Below are 21,401 nucleotides of genomic sequence, written 5' to 3'. Positions count from 1 at the left end.
GGTGGAGCCTTTGGAAGGTAATTAGGATTAGATGAGATCATGAGGGTAGGGTGCCCAGGATGGCATTAGTGGCTTCACCAGGGAGAAAAACCCAAGCTAACATTTGCTCTCTCCCGCCATGCAATATCCTGGTCATGTTATGATGCACCAAGAAGGCTCTCACCAGATGCCACTGCCATGCTGTTGGACTTCCCGACCTTCAGAAACATCAGCTAAATAAGCCTCTATTTTTTATAAATCACCCAATCTATGGTATTCAGTTATAATAATAGAAAGTGAACTAAGACTGTCCCATTCTAGCCCTAGTGTCGTCCTTAAAATCTGAATTTGGAGGAATACCACCAGTACCAACTCTGGCCCCACCAAGTGACCCTGACCCCTAAAATCTCCATGGCCTGGTGCTCTGTGAGCTCAAGCCTCCCCTTCACCTGCCCCACCACTACCTCTCTGGCCACACCCATAAATCCCCCTGGCTAGGCTCCCCATCGGCCCTCCATACCTGCCGCCATACACACTAGGAGCCAAGGCAAAGATTCTGCTCTGGAACTGCACCACAAGGACTGCTGGCTCCAGCTCTTGGACTGCTACTCCCTTTCTCTTCTCGGCTACCCTCCAGTCCCAGTCTGCTGGATGTCTGCAGTTACTCAGCTCTGCCAGTGCTCAGCTCAGATCAGCCTTGCTATTCATTCATCCCCACTCCTAGCTCAGGGGAGATTGGACAACTGCTCCCAAGAGCCATTTTGATTTTGCTATCTCTATAGCCACAAGGAATGGGTAGCACTGGGCACCAGCTGCCTGCTGAGTCCAGGGGATCTTCCGAAGGCAGTCACTCCAGTTTCTCTCTGTGACAAGGAGATCTAGACAGCTCTAGCTACCTTCCTTCCCTCTGCACCTCTGTGCATCGGCCCCCAGGTCCTAAATGCCCCTTCACCATTACTGAGACACTGACCAAGTACTTCATCCAGGGACTTGACTTCTGAGTGCAAAGAACATCCTCTCTCACTTCTGCCAAAGGGAGCCTGCCACACTGCTGTGCATGTGTGTCTCACTTCCTCTATCAGAAAACACAATCTCTCTGGCACACACTGTTCCCAGCATTGTGTGCCCTTTTCTGTTGACCAAACACCATGGCAAGTACTTCAGGTATGAACAAAAATTTACTAACCCTTTCAATGTACCCCAGTAGAGAAACCACTTGGGACAGCTCTGCAGAGCACTAAGAGGAGCCCCCAACGTTCTAGAACATCCCCATCTTCTGAGAGATGCAGCTGCTCCTTCTGGCACTTTGTTGAGGACAGGACAAAGCAGGCTTCCAGCCTAACCTACAGACAGGTCAGTCTCTACCTACTCTGTGATGAGATAGCTGTTTCCCAACCACACTTACTGCACCTGGTGCTGCCTGCACATCCCTTTGTGCTTTTCTGTCTTCAATTTGTATAAATGATGTTTGCCTCCCTAATTATAGTTTCTTCACCACAAAGGCCCATACCTAGATTATTATGTTTATATTTCACCAATATTTTATGATCTTGATCAGGGGACATCTGTCTGCAGGACCTGTTGCAGCTGAGGTCGAATTCTGCCTGAAAACAAAGGCCCCTGCAGTGGAAAAGTAAAGGTCACCTTCATCTAGTGCTTCGTGTGTCCATACTCAGTGTCACATGGGTGTTAACCCATCTCATCTCCAGTCAACCCCAGGGGCCTGGTTACCACCCCCAGCTGGCACACAATGAAGATACTTCAGCACAGAGGGTAATGCCCTCCCTCCCCAAAGTCAGAGTCAGCAAGGGGCCAAGCCCATGCTCACACTCTCAGCCGCTTGTAGTTAGAGGATCAGCTGCCTTCTGACCTCAGAGCTGCACAGCACAAATGGACTCAGGAGGCATCCTCCCCTCACCCTGGCTTTCCAGGGAACCTTAACTTCCTCAGGAAGTGAGGGTCTCAGTGGGGTCCATTTTTCTACGTTCTCTTCTTCATCCTCCCAGTTTACGACCACCCAGGGAAGACGTGAGATGCTGCTCACGGTGTTTCCCAAATTCAAAGTGCCAAGATGGTGAGAGAACACAGCTGAGAGGCCAGAGGACACACTTCTCTCCTGGTTACTTAGAATCCTTGTTGGAAAATGTGTGCAGACTATGGAGCAGCACCCGGGGTCACAGGGCCTTCTCCTAGCAGCCAGCATCAGTTTGTCAGCTATGTGAAAGGTGTCTTACAAGGGGATCCCACAACCCTAGCACTTGCCTTAGATGAAGCAGCCTCAGCTGAGAGACCAGCCACAACCTCCTGGGAGTTCTTGAGCCAGACGCATTCAGCTAAGCCTCACACAGAACCTGACCTAGAATAACTGCATGACATGATAAATATCAAAAGCTGCTAAATATGGGGTAATTTGTTACAAGAAAATAGATTACCACAATAACATTATATATTGCGATATATTATCTCCTGTATTAGGCTTTAGGTTCCTTAAAATGAGGATTTAAATATATCATACCGAATTTAGCACAGTGTCTAAAACCTGATAGATCCTTGAGAAATGTTCATTGCCTATATGAATAAATAAATGCATTTCAGATCAACTCTGGGGATGATTTTGTTCATCAAACATGCATCAGAAATCCAACAGCAGTCAGGTATTGAACTAGGCTAGGAACGTATCTGAGTTGGCATCTGCTGAGACCACCCAGTCTGAGATGGCTATGAGCATGTGCACTCATCCCTTCTGAGGAGGGGTGGCTGGGTGCTCACCCTCCAGCTCCCACCCACTCCTCTGGCTCAGAGTTGTGCAATGTCCTCACATTCTGCTATTCCTGCCTGCCCTGCATGTAGGTCCAAGCAGTATAGTACCAACATCAGAGTGTAACTTCTCAGCCAAACAACCTCAGGGATGTGAGCAAGGCATCAGCTTCACCTGCCATGGGCTGAAATATAAAGCCGGGATCCAGCACTCAGGGAACTCAGAGTGCAGTCAGAACACGAGTGGCAATTATAATAAAATATTAAAGAAGAAGAGCAAAAGAAAATTGCTAGACTTATGGATAATACCACTGCCTAGGGGACTGTGAAGACTTCACAAAGAGGTGCCATCTAAACTGGTACTGCAGTCAGAGATTTCTCAGGAAGACAGGGGAGGATATGTGAGGAGGGGAAACCAGCATGCACCAGAAGAGTGAGCACATGTGAGGTGCAGGGAGCAAGAAATGCCTGCTCCTACTTGGGGTCTCAGATAGGAGGGACAGCAGCCAGAAAGAGAAAAGAGCCTGAAACTTATGCATCTCTAGCTTTGTAGGTGTTTTCTGCTGGCAGAAGTATCACTACCAGTAGGCAACCTGAACTACTGAAGATGAGAAACTCTGTTCCTGACATTCTGAATTTTCCCAACATTCCCAACACTCTCAATATTCCCAGTTCTCCTGATACTCTGAATGATCACAACAAACAACTCCATCATTCCCGACATTCTCAATATGCCCAGTAGTCCCAACTTTCCCAACACCACCAATATTATACTCGCAACAATCTCAAGACATCCCCAGGGTGGGCACAGGGCACAGTGGTCAACCCTTCTGTAGTACTGGCATCCCCATATGAGCACTGGTTGGAGTCCCAGCTGCTCCACTTCTGATCCAGCTCCCTGCTATTGCACCTGGGAAGGTGGTGTGGGATGGCCCAAGCACTTGGGTCCTGGTACCCACATGGGAGACCCAGAAGAAGCTCCTGGCTCCTGGCTTTGGCCTGGCCTAGTCCCAGCCATTGTGGCCATTCAGTGAGTGAACCAATGGATGAAAGGATGGAATCTCATATTCTCTCTCTCTCTCTCTCTCTCTCTCTCTCTCTAACTTTGCTTTCCAAATAAATAAATAAAATTTTAAAATGAAAAACATCCCCAACACTTTCAGTGCTGAAGCACCATCTTGTGCCACATGAGTTCCTGGTGTCTGCAGTCAAATAACTCGGGCTGTTTCCACCCAGCTGCCATGAGGGAGCTAAGGGAGGACTGGGGTCTTTGTTGTCTGTTCTGTGACAGCTACACAGCTATAACCCTTTCCTAGATTTGGAGATGTGATAAACTGAATATTTGGGTCCTCCTAAAACTCACAAGCAGAGTCCGTAACCCCTGAGGTGACAGCACTGGGGAGTGGGGCCCTTGAGAGGTGATGATGATATGGGCGGAGCCTTCACAAATGGGATTAGTGAATGCCCTTAAAGGAACGGATGCCAGAAAGTCCCTCTCCCTCTTTCTGCCATAGGAGCTCACAATGAGAAGAGGGTAATCTGAAATTTAAAAGACAGCCTTCACCAGAACCCCATCAGGCTGGCACTGTGATCTCAGGCTCTGAGACTCCAGATCTGAGAGAAAATAAATGTCTTTTCTTTATAACACCCAGGGTATGGTATTCCACTGTGGAAGTCATGCACACTCAGAGACCCTACCAGAATTCTAGTCATAGAAAGGTAGGATCTTGCCATAATCACAGAAGCTGAAGGGTCCAGACACCCCTTGAAACCAGGGCACCGGCTATGAACAGGGTGAGGTCCATTGGATGTGAGTCTGCAGAGAATATTAAGGTGCAGGGGTGGTTCTGAGGAGACTTTGGCAACTGGGAACCTGAAGCATCATTATGCCCCCCACCCCAATACAGTAAGGACACCTAGAAGTCAGGTCATGGCCAGAGGCCTGGTCCAGGCTGACCCAGGGTGTCCCAGGAACTACGTGAATAATGCCATTCATTCATGTCCTTTACGGTGTTCTCATTATCTGATAGTGATGCATGGGCTTCAGTAAAGGGATTCCTTCTCACCTAAGAGTAGGTGGCTTTGATCTGGTCCACTTCTCAACTCAAGATTTGCTTACTTTCCATATTGATGTCCATGTGCAAGTGTAACATGGGGGCAAGGCATTTTCTCAATGAGCTTCTACATTCACTCCTTCTACATTCATAACAAGACCAGTGAATTGCCATCATCTTTCTTTTATGGAGGAGATTGTTTCCTATTTGGAATTTTATAGGTGGAGTGGAAGAAACTTGCTGTCAATATTATTGTGATTCAAAGCCTAATGGATTTATTATTTTCACTTATGCTCTGCCACAGGAATTCAAATTATGGCAAGTTTATGTGCTTTGATTTTTTTTAGTTTCCACAGCAGTAAAATATACATTCAATAACGATTTTTACAATTTTTCAACTACAAGTAAGTAGGATTATATCTATTTGTACTTCAAACTACTGGTAATAAAGTTTCCTCCCAATATCTCTACTTTTTATGTGTTTAAAATCTGATCCAAATAATAAATAAAGTAGTATGATATAAATCTCAAAGTTTTTAAGAAATGAAGTTCATGCCTATACAACATAATTTCTTTTTTAAGCTCCCTTCCACTGAGGACAGAAATGAAATTTCAGGCTATTTAAACCACATGTAGGCACATCCTTATGCCTTTTCCCATCTTCTAGCCTGTGGCTGTTTCATTTGGTTTCTTGGTGCCATGGCCTTTGTCCTCTGCTCATGATCTCTAAGGTGCAGGATCACAGTGGCCAGCAGTGTGTACACTGTGCTGCTCAGTCACCCCTCATCCCTGAGTGCAGGGCCCCTCTAATCCAACATCCTCCCAGATACTTGGGCTATGTTTAGGGTTTGGAAGAAGTTCACTGCAGCCTATGCACTCTGGCAGCACAGGACACTTGGAGGGACGCAGCTGCCGTACTTTTAACAATGGGGAATTATTTCACTGCTTTCCAGGGGACAATGGAGAAGGGAACTATGACAGTGTATGTGTCCATCAGCCAAAAGCCAAGGCCATATTTGTACTGGGGGAGAAGAGAACTCAGAGATCTTGCCAGGGAGTGAGGTTCCCTGTGTGCTGGGATACTGCCCTCCCTTTCCCACCACTCCCACCCCGTGCTCCACCTCTTACTGAGTCTTTTGACTCAACATTTCTTCCCTTTTTTCTCTAATGTTATTTCATATCTCCCAAAGCACAGGAAAACTTCACCCATTTTTCAATGTGAGAAAAACATTCAAAATGTATGTTGTATATAGTGATAAAGGAATGGGTTATATGTGTGCGTACATTTGTAAGAACTCTTTGAATTATTTATAATATTTATTTGTACTGTATGTAGATGATACAATAAAATATTACAGAAGCTTAATATAAAAAATGAGTCCTCAAATGGTTTAATGAGCACATTATATGAAATATTCAATAAGTAGCAAATTCCATCTCTTTTCAGATTGTTCCAGAGATCTAGAGATTACATTTCCTGGCTACAAATGCTACATAAAAAGTCCCCTTCCAGGAACATAATGGAGTACAGCTACTACCACCTTAGAAGGTAGGATAGATTATGCTAATTTGCTTTTCAACCCTTGGTCTTCAAACAGAGCAGGAACAGGGGTAAGGGAACTTCATTCAATTTTGTCTCTTTCATCTCACTGCTCCCAGTTGGCCAAACCTAAGTGGAAGCCAGAAGACAAGGGAGCCTTAGATGTAGATTATCTTCCCAGGATATATATCAGGGAAGGTGAGGGAAAGGGAGAGGGAGAGGGAGAGGGAGAGGGAGAGGGAGAGGGTGAGGGAGAGGGAGGATGAGGGAGAGGGAGACAGAGAGGGAGACACAAGAGGATTTAGAAGGGCAAGCAGAAGAAATTCATCATTAAGTAGGTTAAAGGGTTAAATTGTTAGAAAAGTCATGATCCTAGACCAAAAAAATCCTGTAACTATCTAAATTCTGTGATTTTGTCATGCCATGCCACAATATTTAAACAAAGATTGGCCACCATGCTGTCTAGGAATTTGTGTGACCAATAAGGAGAGAACACAACATCCACTTCAGGTATGCCCTGGTTGTTAAAGGAAAGAGAAGAACGTGCCAATGGATCAACACAACAGGGAAAGAATACTAGAAGGGCTCCTCTCTGCCACGTTATAGTCTTATCAATGTTTATTTCCCAGGTCCAGAGTAGATAGCACTTGTATATCTTGTCAGTCAGACTGAAGAATCACTTTGGAACAATCAGAGCATCTGTCCCTTATCCCCTTTCCAAGTGGGAGTAGAAGGTTGTAGATACCTTGTCATTTTAGACCATAGGTCTCCTATAAAGGGAGAACTACATCTGAACCTGATGGAGACATCAGGCCTTACTTAGCATTCCTGGATTTTAGCTGGATATAATGACTTGGGTGGGCTCCCCTGGGGAGGGCGTAAGTGTGCTCTTCTGCATACAGAAGGAAAATAGAATTGAGTATGTGATGATTGAAAGGCAGACTGATAACCATTAAGGCTGTTCACATGATACAACTGCACTGCTCTAGCCCATTTGGATTTGGGCATGGCTAAATGAATTGCTTTGGGCAGTAACACATGAAAGGAAGTGACCCGGAGCCAGCAAAAGATTCATCATGCTGTCATCTGCCTTTCTTGGTACTGGTGGAGACATGCAAAATGGAGGTCCCACAGAACCTATATTCCTATGATGAGCATGAATGCTCCTACTGATCTGTGATAGACTGGCAAAAAGAGCCTGAAATATACATTTGCTACTTTTTTAACTGCCTGAGATTTTTATTATCCTTTGTTGTGTCATATAAGCCAGCCTCTGCTGACTGATTCTCTCTCAATTCACTTTATACATCTCGTATAACATTGATACCCAAAGCAGACAAGGAGATCACAACAAGCATAGGTGAATCTCATTTGAGAACACAGACGCTATCATTCTAAACATAATATTAGTAAAGGAGATATAAAAATTTTGGCATAACACGAGAACATTATTAAATATAAAAATAAGAAAAGTAATTTCAATCAATACAGGTAAATAATTTTCAAAAATGTCATACCCAGAAAGCAGATGAGTGATGAGTGATTGGGGAAAGGAATGGGGAAGATTGGGAAGAAGCATTAGATTAATGAGGAGCATGAGGGAACTTTGGGATAGCAGAAATGTTCATTGTCTCGATTTTCTTTAGGTAAGCCTATTTCAAAACTCATCAAATTATATACTTTGTTTAGCTTATTGCATGTCAATTATGCCTCGATAAAACTATCTTAAAAAGTTAACACTTATACATGATAAATATTCTTAGCAATGTTTTCTCTCTCCTTTGTGTTCCCTCTTTGCATCATTTCTGAAATTGCACTGGGCTATTACCTCTTGCTGGCTTGTCTACATCATCCTGACATTGTTATGTGGAAGATTATATGGTCTCTTAAGTTTATTGCAGTTATTGCTCCAGTATTTTTGGTTCATCAGTTGCTCTCTGTCTACCAGGGGATTCAGAGAGACTCTGTGTCTAGGCCCTGGCTTCTTCCCAAACTCCCCTGCCCACCTGGGAGCTGTTGTTGGCTGAACAGTATCATAGGGGCAATGACGCCTCTGTCAATGGCATCCAGGCATGATCTTTCCTGCTGAGAGGTTACTGCAATGCAAGGTTGCATTTCTGGCCCTACTATATACCCAAGATGGGAGAGGATGTGTTTTGTTCCACCTCAGAAAATTTCCACCTCAGAAAATTATTTATTTCTATTCCACTTGCAGTAGGTTGAATTGTATCCTCCTCCCCTTAAAAAAATAAATAAATAAAAGATAGGCTCAATCTTAACCCTTGGTGTCTGTGGGTATGAACTTTTTTGGAAATAAGGTCTTTGCTGATGAAGTTAAAGTTCGGGGGATAAAATCATCTGGCTTAACTGGATGGATTACCTACCAGTGCCTACACTGATAGGCAGTGTCTTCGTAATACCAAAAAAAAAAAAAAAAAAAAAAAAAAAAAAAAAAAAAAAAAAAGAAAGAAAGAAAAGAAAAAGAGTATAGAGAAGGCCATATGAAGACAGGCACAGAGACCACTGAGGTGAGTCTAAAAACATCATACTAATCTGCTCTGGCTGCCAAAACAAAATACCACTAAGAGAGTGGCTTGAAAAGCTTGCATTTTTCTCCTAGTTCTGCAGACTACAAAGATTTGAAGTCAGAGATCCAGCAAAGTCGAGTTCTGATAAGGGCTCTCTTCCCAGCTTATAGACAGCTGCCTTCCCACTGTGAGTTCAAATGGCCTTTCCTTGGTGTGCACACATAAGAGAGAAAGAATGAGATCAGTTCTTCTGGGACCCTTCTTTAGGGGTGCTAACCCAATCACACCAGGTCCCCATCCTCATGACCTAATTACCTCTCACAGTCTCATGTCCAAGTACTACCACATTGAGGGTTAGGGGTCAACATAAATATTTTGGAAGAATAGAAGCATTCAGTCATTCAGTCCATACACCAAGGAATGTCAAAGATAGGCAGGAAGCCACTAGAAGCTAGGAGAGAGGGGTGCAGAACAGATTTCCCCCAGAACCTCCAGAAGGAATCAATCCTGCCAATACTTTGATGTAAAACTTCTGTCCCTAGAACTATAGAAGAAAACCTTCTGGTGTTTTAATCTATCTAATTTGTTACAGTAGGCCTAGGAAATGACTATATTTTTGCAGGGGTGGAAAATCTTATTTCTGCCAAGAGCCATTTGGACATTTATAACATCACTCACAGGCCATACACAATTATCAACTTAAAAATTAGCCTGCTATAGATTTATTGAATTTCGAGTCTCACCTGCGGTTGCCTTGGCAGGGTCAGACCAAATGATTTTATGGGCCTTCTATGGTCTGTGGGCTGGATGTTCCCCACCTCTGATATATAGTTACTAGCTTATTGTAATAAGTTCTTCATAATTAATTAATCTCACTGAAAATTATTATAATTTTGCTTACACTGAAAAAATTAGTACTTATGTTTAAAATTCAGTGTCCACTTAAATTCTGTATTCATTTTATATTATTCATCATTAATGCCTTCATTAAAATAAAGTTTCTTAGATATATTTTCTACTACTAAACATATCTTAAATATCCCTCTAAATATCCCAAAGCTTACTAGTACAGAAGGTTGCAGTTTTTTAGGAGGGGGATTTTAAAATATTTACACAAATGAACACATCCTGCATTCAGCAAATATTTCTTGAGCACTTTCCAGGTGCCAGAAGTGTTTAAGAAACCAGAGATACCACAGTAACAAAAGAGATACATTCCAACTCTCCTGGAATGCACAGGTTAGGGAGCCTGACAGACAGTAAACAAGTTGAGAGAAGCGCATACTTTGTCCGCTGGTTGTCAGCATTGTACGGAAAACTAAAGCCAGTACAAGAGATTTCAAAACGGGCTTGAAATTGTTGGGAAGTGAGCTGTGCAGGTAGCTGGGGTAAGAACACACTGGAAATTGGAATCAGCAACAAGGACCAAAACCCTGGGGTGGGAACATGCACCACCAAATCAAAGAATATGAAAACCAGTGAGACAACAACCCTTTCACATTTGCCCAAAACAATACTCTGTGATTGTGGTGGTGGTGGCTGCACAGGCAGCGTAAGCCAGGCTGACACTAAAACTCTGATGGGGATGGCTCCTCTCCATGACTAAGGGAGATGTGCTCCTAAAAATGGGAAATAGGTCCCTGTTATTTTTTTTTTCTTTCCCAGCAGCCTGCAGTTTGGCCCTGAATGAAGATACAGTTTTGGGAAGTGTGTGGCAGAATAGGGAAATTAAAGTTAGTTTTCAGACTAGTAGGCAAAGAAGAAAGGCCCCAGGAAGCTGGAAAGTGTGAGGGAGATTTCAGAAAGGTGGGCAACCAAAACAGTTCCATAAAGTTGCATATGAACCACTCACTAGTTCTATATCTATAAAAGAAACTGATTTCGTAGTTTAAAACCATTGAAAAAGAAATCTCCACGGACACATATGCTTATGGGTAAAATCTACCGAATAGCACCAGTTCTTTTTCTTTTCTTTTTTTTTTTTTTTTTCTGGGCAAATTTTCAAGCAGACATATAGGTTTACTTATTTATTTTTTTATTTTTTTAACCAGTTATTTATAATGTTTTCTGTAGAATTTAGAACATAGAACATTTTAGGAGTTAGCATTACTCTAATCCCAAAGTAGTCAAAGGGTGTCTAAGAGTAAACTAATAGTCCTCACTAAGACAGATACAAAATTCTTCAACAAAATACTACCAAACTAATTCTAGCAAAATATAAAACAAGAAAACAAAAGCAAAGTGAAAAACACAGAATACCTTGTTAGCTGGTTGTCAGCGTTGTGTAAAATACTAAACCCAGTACAGGAAATTTCAAAACAGACTTGCAGTTGTTGGGAGCCATGCAGGTAGCTGGGCTAAAGCTGTGTATATCTTAGGAATGTAAGACTGGTTCAGTTTCAAAAAATTTAAAATTTGAATCCATTGTATTAACAGGCAATAGAGAAAAATCACATGACTAACAACTGATACAGAAGAGGCATTTAACAGAAGTCAACATCCACTCAGGATACAAATATTCAGCAAATTAGGACTAAAAGGGGTCCCTTCCCCAAAGTGATATCTACAAAAGCCTTCAGTCAACATTATAATTAACAATGAAGAATTAGATAAGAATTAGATTTTTGTTCCTAAGATCAGAAATAAGACAAAGACATCTCCAATTTTCTCTATTATTATTATCTATTAGAAGTCCTAGCCAGTGTAGTTAAGCAAGAAAAATAAATAAATGACATAAGGATTAGAAAGGAAGAAAAAATTGTTCTTCTGCACTAGACACAAAATTATTTACATAGAAACTCCAGTGGAACATACACAAAAGATCTTAGAACTAGTAAGGCCAATATACATATTTCTAAAGTTCAATATTAAGAAAACTTATAAAATCCCATAAAAAATGGGTTAAAAGGCTGGACAGAAAATTCATCAAACAGAATAATCAGATGATGAAGAAGCCCATGAAAAGAGGCCTGACATTCATTCACCACAGAGAAATGCATCTTAAATCCACAGTGAGATCAACACTTCAATTTGGGCTCTAGACTATAAATAGCTTAGAAGTCCTCACAGGTGCCTTTACATTGGGAAAAACTGGGTGACTGGAAACATAATGAATTTTCTTGGATCCATCAGAGAGTTCAGGATGCAGGATAAACTGCCAACAAGAAATCTGAAGAGGCAAATGAATCCAGCGAGTTAGAGCTGAGATTTGTTCCCCTAGAGAAGATGTTGGAGCTATGAACTGACAAGAACACTGAAATGGTCATTTTTTTATTATTTTTTGACAGGCAGAGTGGACAGTGAGAGAGAGAGACAGAGAGAAAGGTCTTCCTTTGCCGTTGGTTCACCCTCCAATGGCCGCTGCAGCCAGTGTGCTGCGGCCAGCGCACCACGCTGATCCGATGGCAGGAGCCAGGTGCTTCTCCTGGTCTCCCATGGGGTGCAGGGCCCAAGGACTTGGGCCATCCTCCACTGTACTCCCGGGCCACAGCAGAGAGCTGGCCTGGAAGAGGGGCAACCGGGACAGAATCCAGTGCCCCGACCGGGACTAGAACCCGGGGTGCTGGCACCGCAGGCAGAGGATTAGCCTATTGAGCCGCAGTGCTGTCCTGAAATGGTAATTTTAACAAATTACCAGAGGCTGAGTGTGGACTAGCTTGAGACTGAGAAACTTCCAGTAGCGCAGTCTTAGCAGGAATACTTTGCCCCAGATTTTCATGAACTTACCTCCAGGAAATCTACCAGGTTCTCGAAGATCCAAGGAAGATTCCCTATTGACTCTGACAGGTGGAAGGAAAGGGTAATTCCTGTGAAACACACAAAAACCACTATGATTTCAATATGTTCCCCAAAGTTCAAGCGTTAGAAACTTAATCCCTAAATTCCTGTGTTGATGGTATTTTAGAGGTGAACCCTTTGGGAGGTAATTAGGATTAGATGAGAACCTGAGGGTGGGGAAAAGAGACTTGAACCAGTGTCTCACCGTGTGAGGACATCCACCATGTTGTGATGCATGGAGGGAGCCCTCACCAAAAGGAAAGCAGATGCTGGTGCCACACTTTTAGACTTCCCAGCATGAGCTGGGTGTTAAAGCAGTTGGGGAGTGAACCAGTGGATACAAGATCTCTCTGATTTCCTTCTGCCTCTGTCTGTCTCTATCTGCCTTTCAAATAAATTAATTAATTAAAATAAAATCAATATTTGAAGTAATAATGGCTAATAACTTTCCAAATTAAAGTAATTTGCCAAACCATAGATCCATACAGATCTCAGAGAACAACAACAAAGATTAAGATCAAAACTACAACAAAGCATATAATGTTCAAATTGCAAAATAGAAGAGAGACAGAGAGAGGCAGCAGTGGAGGGAGAGGAGGGGGGAGGGAAATACACTAAAAGAAGCTGGACTGGGGGTTATGGATGGAAAGTTTATCGAGAGCAAAAGTGATATGAAACACAGCCTACTTTTCATCAGACATAACACAATCAAGATGAGAGTGAAATATTTAAAGAGTTGAAAGACAGAAAGAACCATCTTGTAATTACATATCTCACCAAAAATTATCCCTCAAAAGTGAAGGAGAAAATAAGGACTTTCTCAGGCAAAGGAAAGTTGAAGCAATTCACTATCAAACCTATCCTTCAGGAAATGTCAAAAGATGACTTTCAGGAAGATGATATAGATCAGAAACTTGGAACTACATAAATAAGTGAAGTTTCAGAAAAGGAACACATGGAAGTAAAATAAATCTTATTTTTCTTATTCACAGTTGATCTAAAAGAGTATTGTTTAAAATTGCAACACAAGTAGTAACAGCGTACTAGATGATTATAGTATATGGATAAATGAAAGGAATGACAACAATGTCACAAGGAATGGGAATGTGAGATGGGAACATATATGCACTGCATGTGAAGTTTCAATAGTATTATGTGAAGATGGACATAAATTAGTGAAAATCTAATCATAAACACTAGAAAAACCACTAAAAATTCTTTAAAATGAATAATTGATAATCTAAGGGAAGAAAAAAATGGAATAAGATTTGTCTTAAAACGCAATTAAAATCAAAAAAGGCAGATAAAGAAGCCACTTGCAACATAAAGAAAACAATTATAAACATATTGGATATTAATCCAAATATAAAATCTTGTTCAATGTGAGCAGTCTAAACACACCAATTAAAAGACAGAGATGGACAGAGCAGATAACAAAACAAGACCCAACCGTATCTTATTTACAGGAAATGTATGTTAAACATAAAGTCTCTGATAGGTTAAAAGGAGAGGGATGGAGAAATACAAATACCATACTAACTCTAATCAAAAGAAAATTAGGGGCTAGTGCCATAGCGCAGTAGGTCAATTCTCCTGTGGTGCTGGTATCCCATATGGGTGCCGGTTCTAGTCCCAGCTGGTCATCTTCCAATTCAGCTCTCTGCTGTGGCCTGGGAGAGCAGTAGAGAATGGCCCAAGATTTTGGGCTCCTGCACCCATGTGGGAGACCAGGAAGAAGCACCTGACTCCTGGCTTTGGATCGGCGCAGCTCTGACCATTGCGGCCATTTGGGGAGTGAACCAATGGAAGGAAGACCTTTCTTTCTGCCTCTCCCTCTCACTGTCTGTAACTCTACCTCTCAAATAAATAAATAAAATCTTAAAAAAAAAAATTGAAGGGGCTGGAATTGTGGCACAGTAGGTAAAGCCACTGCCTGTGAAACTGGCATCCCATATAGGTGCCAGCTCATGTCCCTGCTGCTCTATTCCAATCCAGCTCCTGGCTAATGGCCCAGGGAAAAGCAGCAGAAGATGCCCATGTGGGAGACCCGGATGAAGCTCCTTGCTTTGGCTTGGCCCAGCCCCGGCCATTACAGCCATATGAGGAATGAACTGCTCAGCAGACGAAACATCTCTCTCTGTGTCTTCCTCTCTCTCTTTAAATAAATAAATAAATAAATCTTTTTAAAAAGAATAGAAAAAAGAGAAGAAAAGAAAATTGGGATAGCTAAACCGATTTTAGACAAATCGTACTTGAGAACAAGGGAAATTATTAAGGATTAAAAGAAAGAGGGCGTAATTCATATTCATAAAAGGGCCAACTCCCCCAGAAAATATATTAATCATAAATGCATGCACCTAACAATAAGGCATCAAAATATGTCAAGCCAAAAGTACAAACCTGAATTATAAAACTGAAAAGAAATTGGCTAATCCACTATCATCTTTGGAGACTTCAGCATTCCTCTATCTATAATTAATGCTCAAAAAGGCAGAAGACTACAGTTCTCAAAAAACTATTATATATTTTTATGAGCAAATAAAAGAAAGGAGCTCCAATCATAAAATAATATCAAAGAAAGGGAAATGCTGGCCAGCACCGCGGCTCACTAGGCTAATCCTCCGCCTGCGGCGCTGGTACCCCAGGTTCTAGTCCTGTCTGGGGTGCTGGTTCTGTTCCAGTTGCTCCTCTCCCAGTTCAGCTCTCTGCTGTGGCCAGGGAAGGCAGTGGAGGATGGCCCAAGTGCTTGGGCCCTGCATCTTCATGGGAGACCAGGAGGAAGCACCTGGCTCCTGGCTTGGGACTGGTGTGGTGCGCCAGCCGTGACAGCCATTTGGGGGGTGAACCAACAGAAGGAAGACCTTTCTCTCTGTCTCTGTCTTTCACTGTCTAATTCTGCCTGTCAAAAAATAAAAATAAAAAAAAAAAAAACAAAGGGAAATGCTGATTATGCTGATTTGATCAGTACACACTGTACATGTGCATTGAAACACTGAACTGCAGCCTATAACAAGTACAATTATTGGAAAGATTAAAAGATGCTTTGAGGCCAGCGCCACAGTTCAATAGGCTAATCCTCCGCCTTGCGGCGCCGGCACACTGCGTTCTAGTCCCGGTCAGGGCGCCGGATTCTGTCCCAGTTGCCCCTCTTCCAGGCCAGCTCTCTGCTGTGGCCCAGGAGTGCAGTGGAGGATGGCCCAAGTGCTTGGGCCCTGCACCCCATGGGAGACCAGGAGAAGCACCTGGCTCCTGCCTTCGGATCAGTGCAGTGCGCCGGCTGCGGCGGCCATTGGAGAGTGAACCAACAGCAAAAGGAAGACCTTTCTCTCTCTCTCTCTCTCTCTCTCTCTCTCACTATCCACTCTGCCTGTCAAAAAAAAAAAAAGATGCTATTGAGCAAAATTAATATATTCCAAACATCATTATTAGACACAAATATTTATGAGTATCTATATATTGGAGTCTATAAAATATTATTATTAAAATATTACTATTGTTAACATTCAATTTTATAGTATACTTCATAATTATCTTAATATTTTAACCAATGATTATCTCTGGAAAGTGAGAATTCAAGGAATCTCTTTTACTTTTTTCTTTTAACTTTTCTGTACTATTGGAATTTCTTACAACACCTTTTTTTGATTTTTATAAAACTAATAAAGCTATCTTTAGTGCAAAAATGGAGCAAATTATAATTATATAAACAATATGATAAAATAGATAATCAGTAAGGACACAGTTGATCTGAACTGTACTATCAGCTTTATCTAATTAGCATGTATAAATATAACAATAGCACGATACACATTCTTCCCAAGTTCATATAAAAAAATTCACCAACATTGACCACATTCTGGGATATAAAACATACCTTGTTACATTAAAGAAAATTTAAAATCATGTAAAGTATGTTTTGGAACACATGGAATCAACCTAGAAATCAAGAACAGGATAGCTAAAAAGTTGAAAATCATTGGAATCTTTTTTTTTATTTTTTTTTAAACTTTTATTTAATGAATATAAATTTCCAAAGTACAGCTTATGGATTACAATGGCTTCCCCCCCATAACATCCCTCCCACCCGCAACCCTTCCCTTTCCCACTCCCTCTCCCCTTCCATTCACATCAAGATTCATTTTCGATTCTCTCTATATACAGAAGATCAGTGGAATCGAATCAATATATTTCTAAATAACACATGGTCAAAAAGGAAGGATTTAAAATATATATATTTAAATATAAATATATATAAAAATATATATATATTTATATACATATAAATATATATATTTAAAATATATAAAACTAAATGAAAATTAAAATACAACTTACAAAATTTGTAGATATAGCAAAGGCTTACTTAGAGGGAAATATACAGCACAAAACGCATATATTAGAAAAGAAGAAAGACCTAAAATTAAAAGCCTAAGCTTTCACCCAGGTTACTATAGGAAGAAGAATAATCTAAGCCAAAACAAACAGAAAAAAGTGACAAAAATTATAAAATAAATAAATGAAGTTGAAGACAGGAAAACAACAGAGAAAATCAATAAAACCCAAAATAGTTCTTGGAAAAGACCATCTAAATTGATAAACATGTATCCAGGCTAATAAAGAAAAATATATGATGGACATGATCTGCCAAATTTAGGAATGAAAGAGAGGTGCTCGTACTGAGTTAATGGAGAGTAAAAGAACAATAAAAAATTATGTTGAACAGCTCCATATACACACATTTGAATATTTAGATGAAATGACCAGTTCCTTAAAAGACACAGTTATGAAAATGCACATGAAAAGGAATAAATAATCTGATAGCACTATATTCGTAAAATAATAGAATCATTAATTTATAATCTTCAAAAAAAAATCACCATAGCCAGATGGTTTCACTTGGGAATTCTACCAAACATTTAAGAAAGAAGACTGTCATTTCCTTATAGTTTCTTACAAAAAGTAGAAGCAGAGAGAACTTCCTAACTCATTGTATTACGGCATTACCCTGATACCAAAACAAGATATAATAAACAAAAATTACAGACCACTATTTCTCATGGATGTAAAAATCCTCAAAAGTATTTCAGCAGATTGAATTCAACAATGTACAAAAATAATTATCTACCACGACTAATTGGGATTTATTCAAGGTTTGCAAAGCTGATTCAACATTTGAAAATCAATCATCACATCTACAAGCTAAAATATAAAAAATAAACATGTCAATAGATGTAAAATAAATTGGCAAAATCCAAAATTTGTGATAAAACAAAACAAAACAAAACAAAAGCCCTCAACAAATAAGGAATAAAGGGGAACTTCTTCAACTTGATAAAGAACATCTATAAAAATCCTACAGCTAACATCATACTTAGTGGTAAGAAACTGGATGCTTACTCCTAAAATTAGGGACAAGGACGAGGATATTCTCTGTACCCACTTCCAATCCACATCAGACTGGGAATCCTAGTTTATTTAATAAGACAAGAAAAGGAAATAAAATATGTTCAGATTGCAAAGTGAGAAAATGAAACTCTCTATTAGTAAATGGTACCATTATACATCAAGAATTATCAAGTTATTTCAAAAATAGTTATGTTTTTAATTAAACCACTTATTTCAAAAATAACTCTAGAACTAATAAACAGGTATTGCAAAGTTACTAGACAAAGTGGACTACTTTTCTGTATTCCAGCAATAAACAATTGAAATTTGAAATTAAAAAAATTCAATTTGCAATAGGATAAAAAACACAGATGTCACAATATATGTACAGGAATTCTGTGGAAAAGAAAACCAAACCTGTAAAATATTGCTGAAAAAATGCACACAAAATCTAAACAATGGAAATATGCTTCATACTCCTGCATCAGATGACTCAAGATGTCAATTTTTCTAAACTTCATCAATAAATTCAATCAGATCTGAATCAAAATCTCAGAAAGATATTTTGAAAATCTCTGTAAACTGATTATGAAAATCATATAAAGAAAGAAAAGCTGCAGTAGACAATGTGATGATAAAGACTAAAGTTGAAGGACTGACACTACCCAACTGCAAGACTTACTTACAAAGCTATGGTATATTTAAAGTAGTGTGGTAAAATAATCTGAGAATTTATACATGTGTATGCAACAGAATGCAACAGAGCCCAGGAAAGGACCCACACAGTTAACTGATTTGGACAAAGAGCAAGGGCAATTCAATGAAGAAAGTGTACTTTTTTTCAACGAATGAGGCTAGAGTGACTGGACATCCAAAGTTAAAAAAAAAAAAAAAAAAAGTAATCCAGACAGACCTAACACCTTTCACAAAAGTTTAATCAAATGGGTTGTAAACCTAAATGTAAAACTATAAAATTCTAGAAGAAAACATAGAACTAAATCTATGTGACCTAGAATTTAGTGGAAAACAAATGCCAATCAGACATTATTAAAATTAAATACTTCTGCTCTGCCAAAGACAGTGTTAACAGAATCCAAAGTTTACTCTGGCAGCATATTTGCAAAATATGTATCAGACAAACTACTTCTAGTGAAAATATGAGGGTACTTTGAAAGTCTGTGGAAAATGGAATTAAAAGATAAGTTTCTTTTTGTGCAAAAACCTTTACACCCAGGCATAGTTTTATTTCATAATACATATTTCCACGAGCTTTTTAAAGACACCCTTACGGTATTAAAAATTAAAAATAAACTTTTAAAATTCCATTTTCGTGAACTTTTTGAAGTACCCTTGAATATGAACACGCATTCACCCCCAGAGAACCCATATCACACACACATACACATCCACAGAGCCCATGTCAAGTGCTGGCAAGGATGCAGGAAGATGGGACTCTCACACACCGCTGCTGGTTATGAAAATGGTACAACCACTCAGAAAAACTGCTTTTGCCCAGTTCTTAGAAACACATTTACCCTGCGCTCCACCGATTGCACTATTTATCCAACTCCTTGGAAAACTTGCCCCACAACACCGTGCACGCCAATGTTTCTAGAGCATCTATTCACAATCGCCAAACACTGGCAACCACCCAACATCCTCCGGTGGGTGACCAAGCAAAGGCAACGTGGTGCAAACCGCTCAAGTACACACGCCACACGGGAACGAGTCTCAAGGCAGAACTGTGATAAAGTCCGTTTCAAAATGGTACCCGGGGCTTCATTCATCTATGACCTCACAAGGACAAGCCAGAGCCGGGGAAGCACCTCAGGTCTCCAGAGGCTAGGGCTGGGGCAGTGTGGCCACCGAGGGCCAGCAGCCCCTGGGCGCTGGTCCTCACGGGATCACGGGACTGCAGGGTGTTTTTTTAAGTCTGAATATTAATTTTAAAAGTCAAACGCATTGCTAGAGTCTATTAAGCAAATACGTTGTGTAAACCAAAGCAAAAAAAAAAAAAAAAAAAAAACCTCGTCAAGAAACGCACCCGGACGGCCTCGGTCACCCGCAGCCCCGGGTCCGGGTCGGGGCGAGGGGGCGTGGCGACCCCGAGAGGGCGCCGCGAGCGCGGGCAGAGCGGCCAGCAGGCCTGGGCCGCGGCGAGCGGGGACGAGGGACGGTGCTCACAAGTGGGCAGGACGCGGGAAGGAGCCGGAGAACTGGCCGCGGAGGTAACAGGGGCACTCCGGGGTCGGGCGGCGACGCCGGGGCCCCCGAGGCAGGGCGCGGAAACGGAGCCGAGGCCGTGAGAGGGAGAAAGTTTGGGCAGCCTGAGGGGGGGAAAGTGGAGCGGGCCGAAGACAGCCGCGGGAGAGGCGGGCGCAGGCACAGCGGCGCGGGCGGCCTTGCCGACAGCCCCGGCGCCGGGGGCTGAGGGGACGCCGCACGCCCTCCCGGAGCTCGGGGCCGCGGCACGGTCACGGCCTCGAGCACGCGCACTCCGGCGCCGGCGCCGGCCCCGGCGGGGCGGGGACGGGGCGCGAGCAGCGCGCGCACGTCCGCGCGAGGGGCGAGGGGGCGGGGCGCGGCCGCGGCCGGTGACGTCAGGGGAGGGCGCGCGCCGGACAGCTGCGGGCGGAGCCGGGAGGCGGGCGCTGCGCGCGGCCGCGGGCGGAGCGGAGGGGCGCGAGGGGCGGAGCGGAGCGCGGGAGGAGGCGGGGGAGGCGAGGCCCCCGGGACCGCGAGCCGCAGCTGGGGAGGGGGCCGCGGAGCCCGAGCGCGAGCGAAACAGCTGATCTGGTTTTCCTTTAAAGCGAGAGAAAATGGAAGTCGGGTAGCGGCGACTGCGGCGCTGCGGGCTGGGAGCGGAGCGGCGCGGCGCGGCAGGTGAGACGGCGCTGGCCGCGGTGCTGCCGGCGGGCGGCGGGGCCGGGCCGGCGGACCCGGCAGGTGCGCTCTCCCGGGCGCCGGCGCCGGCTCGCTGCCGGGCTGCGCGGCGAGGCAGGTGGGCGCCGGGGCGCGGGCCGCGTGCGGGGCTCTCCCGCGCGTCTGCATTGCGGGCTCTGCTCCGGACCCCGCGGGCGCCGCGGCCACCGGCTGTGGCCCGGCGCGGCTCCCAGGCAGGGCGCGGCGCTCCCGCTGAGTCGGGGCTGCTGTCTCGGCGTTGCCCTGTGGGCGTCCGCACTGGAACGTGATGCCGGACGCGGGGCAGCTGCCCCTCGGCCCGGGGGGTCGCATCGCGGGGGTGCCGCGGCGCCCGCAGACGCCCGGGCCCGAGCCGCGCGCGAGGCCGCTCGTCGGGCGCGGTGCTTGGGCTGCGTGGGCCACCGCGGCCCCGTGCGCCGCTGGCTCGCCGGCTCCGCTGGGGCTCGCTGGACAGCGGGC

General features: G+C 43.0%; 1 protein-coding gene across 9 annotated transcripts in view; it reads left to right on the top strand.

The window, feature by feature from the left end:
• Window positions 1–20,052: 20,052 nt before the first annotated feature.
• Window positions 20,053–21,401, top strand: part of OTUD7A (OTU deubiquitinase 7A) — a 384,176-nt gene continuing 382,827 nt past the window's right edge. For 2 of the 9 annotated variants that reach the window (XM_089309205.1, XM_089309202.1), the window contains exon 1: window positions 20,691–20,903. The gene's annotated coding sequence lies outside the window, so the exon portion shown is untranslated. Of the gene's footprint in view, window positions 20,249–20,689; window positions 20,904–21,401 lie in introns of those variants that run through there. The other 7 variants (XM_089309208.1, XM_089309203.1, XM_089309200.1 and 4 more) reach the window with 7 other exon arrangements.

The sequence above is a fragment of the Oryctolagus cuniculus genome, chromosome 12 (genome assembly GCF_051225735.1).
Source record: "Oryctolagus cuniculus isolate XC-2025 breed Fujian yellow rabbit chromosome 12, ASM5122573v1, whole genome shotgun sequence".
Classification (NCBI taxonomy): domain Eukaryota; kingdom Metazoa; phylum Chordata; class Mammalia; order Lagomorpha; family Leporidae; genus Oryctolagus; species Oryctolagus cuniculus.
The sequence above is the reverse complement of the archived record's forward strand: the minus strand, read 5'-3'. Positions and strand labels throughout refer to the sequence as shown.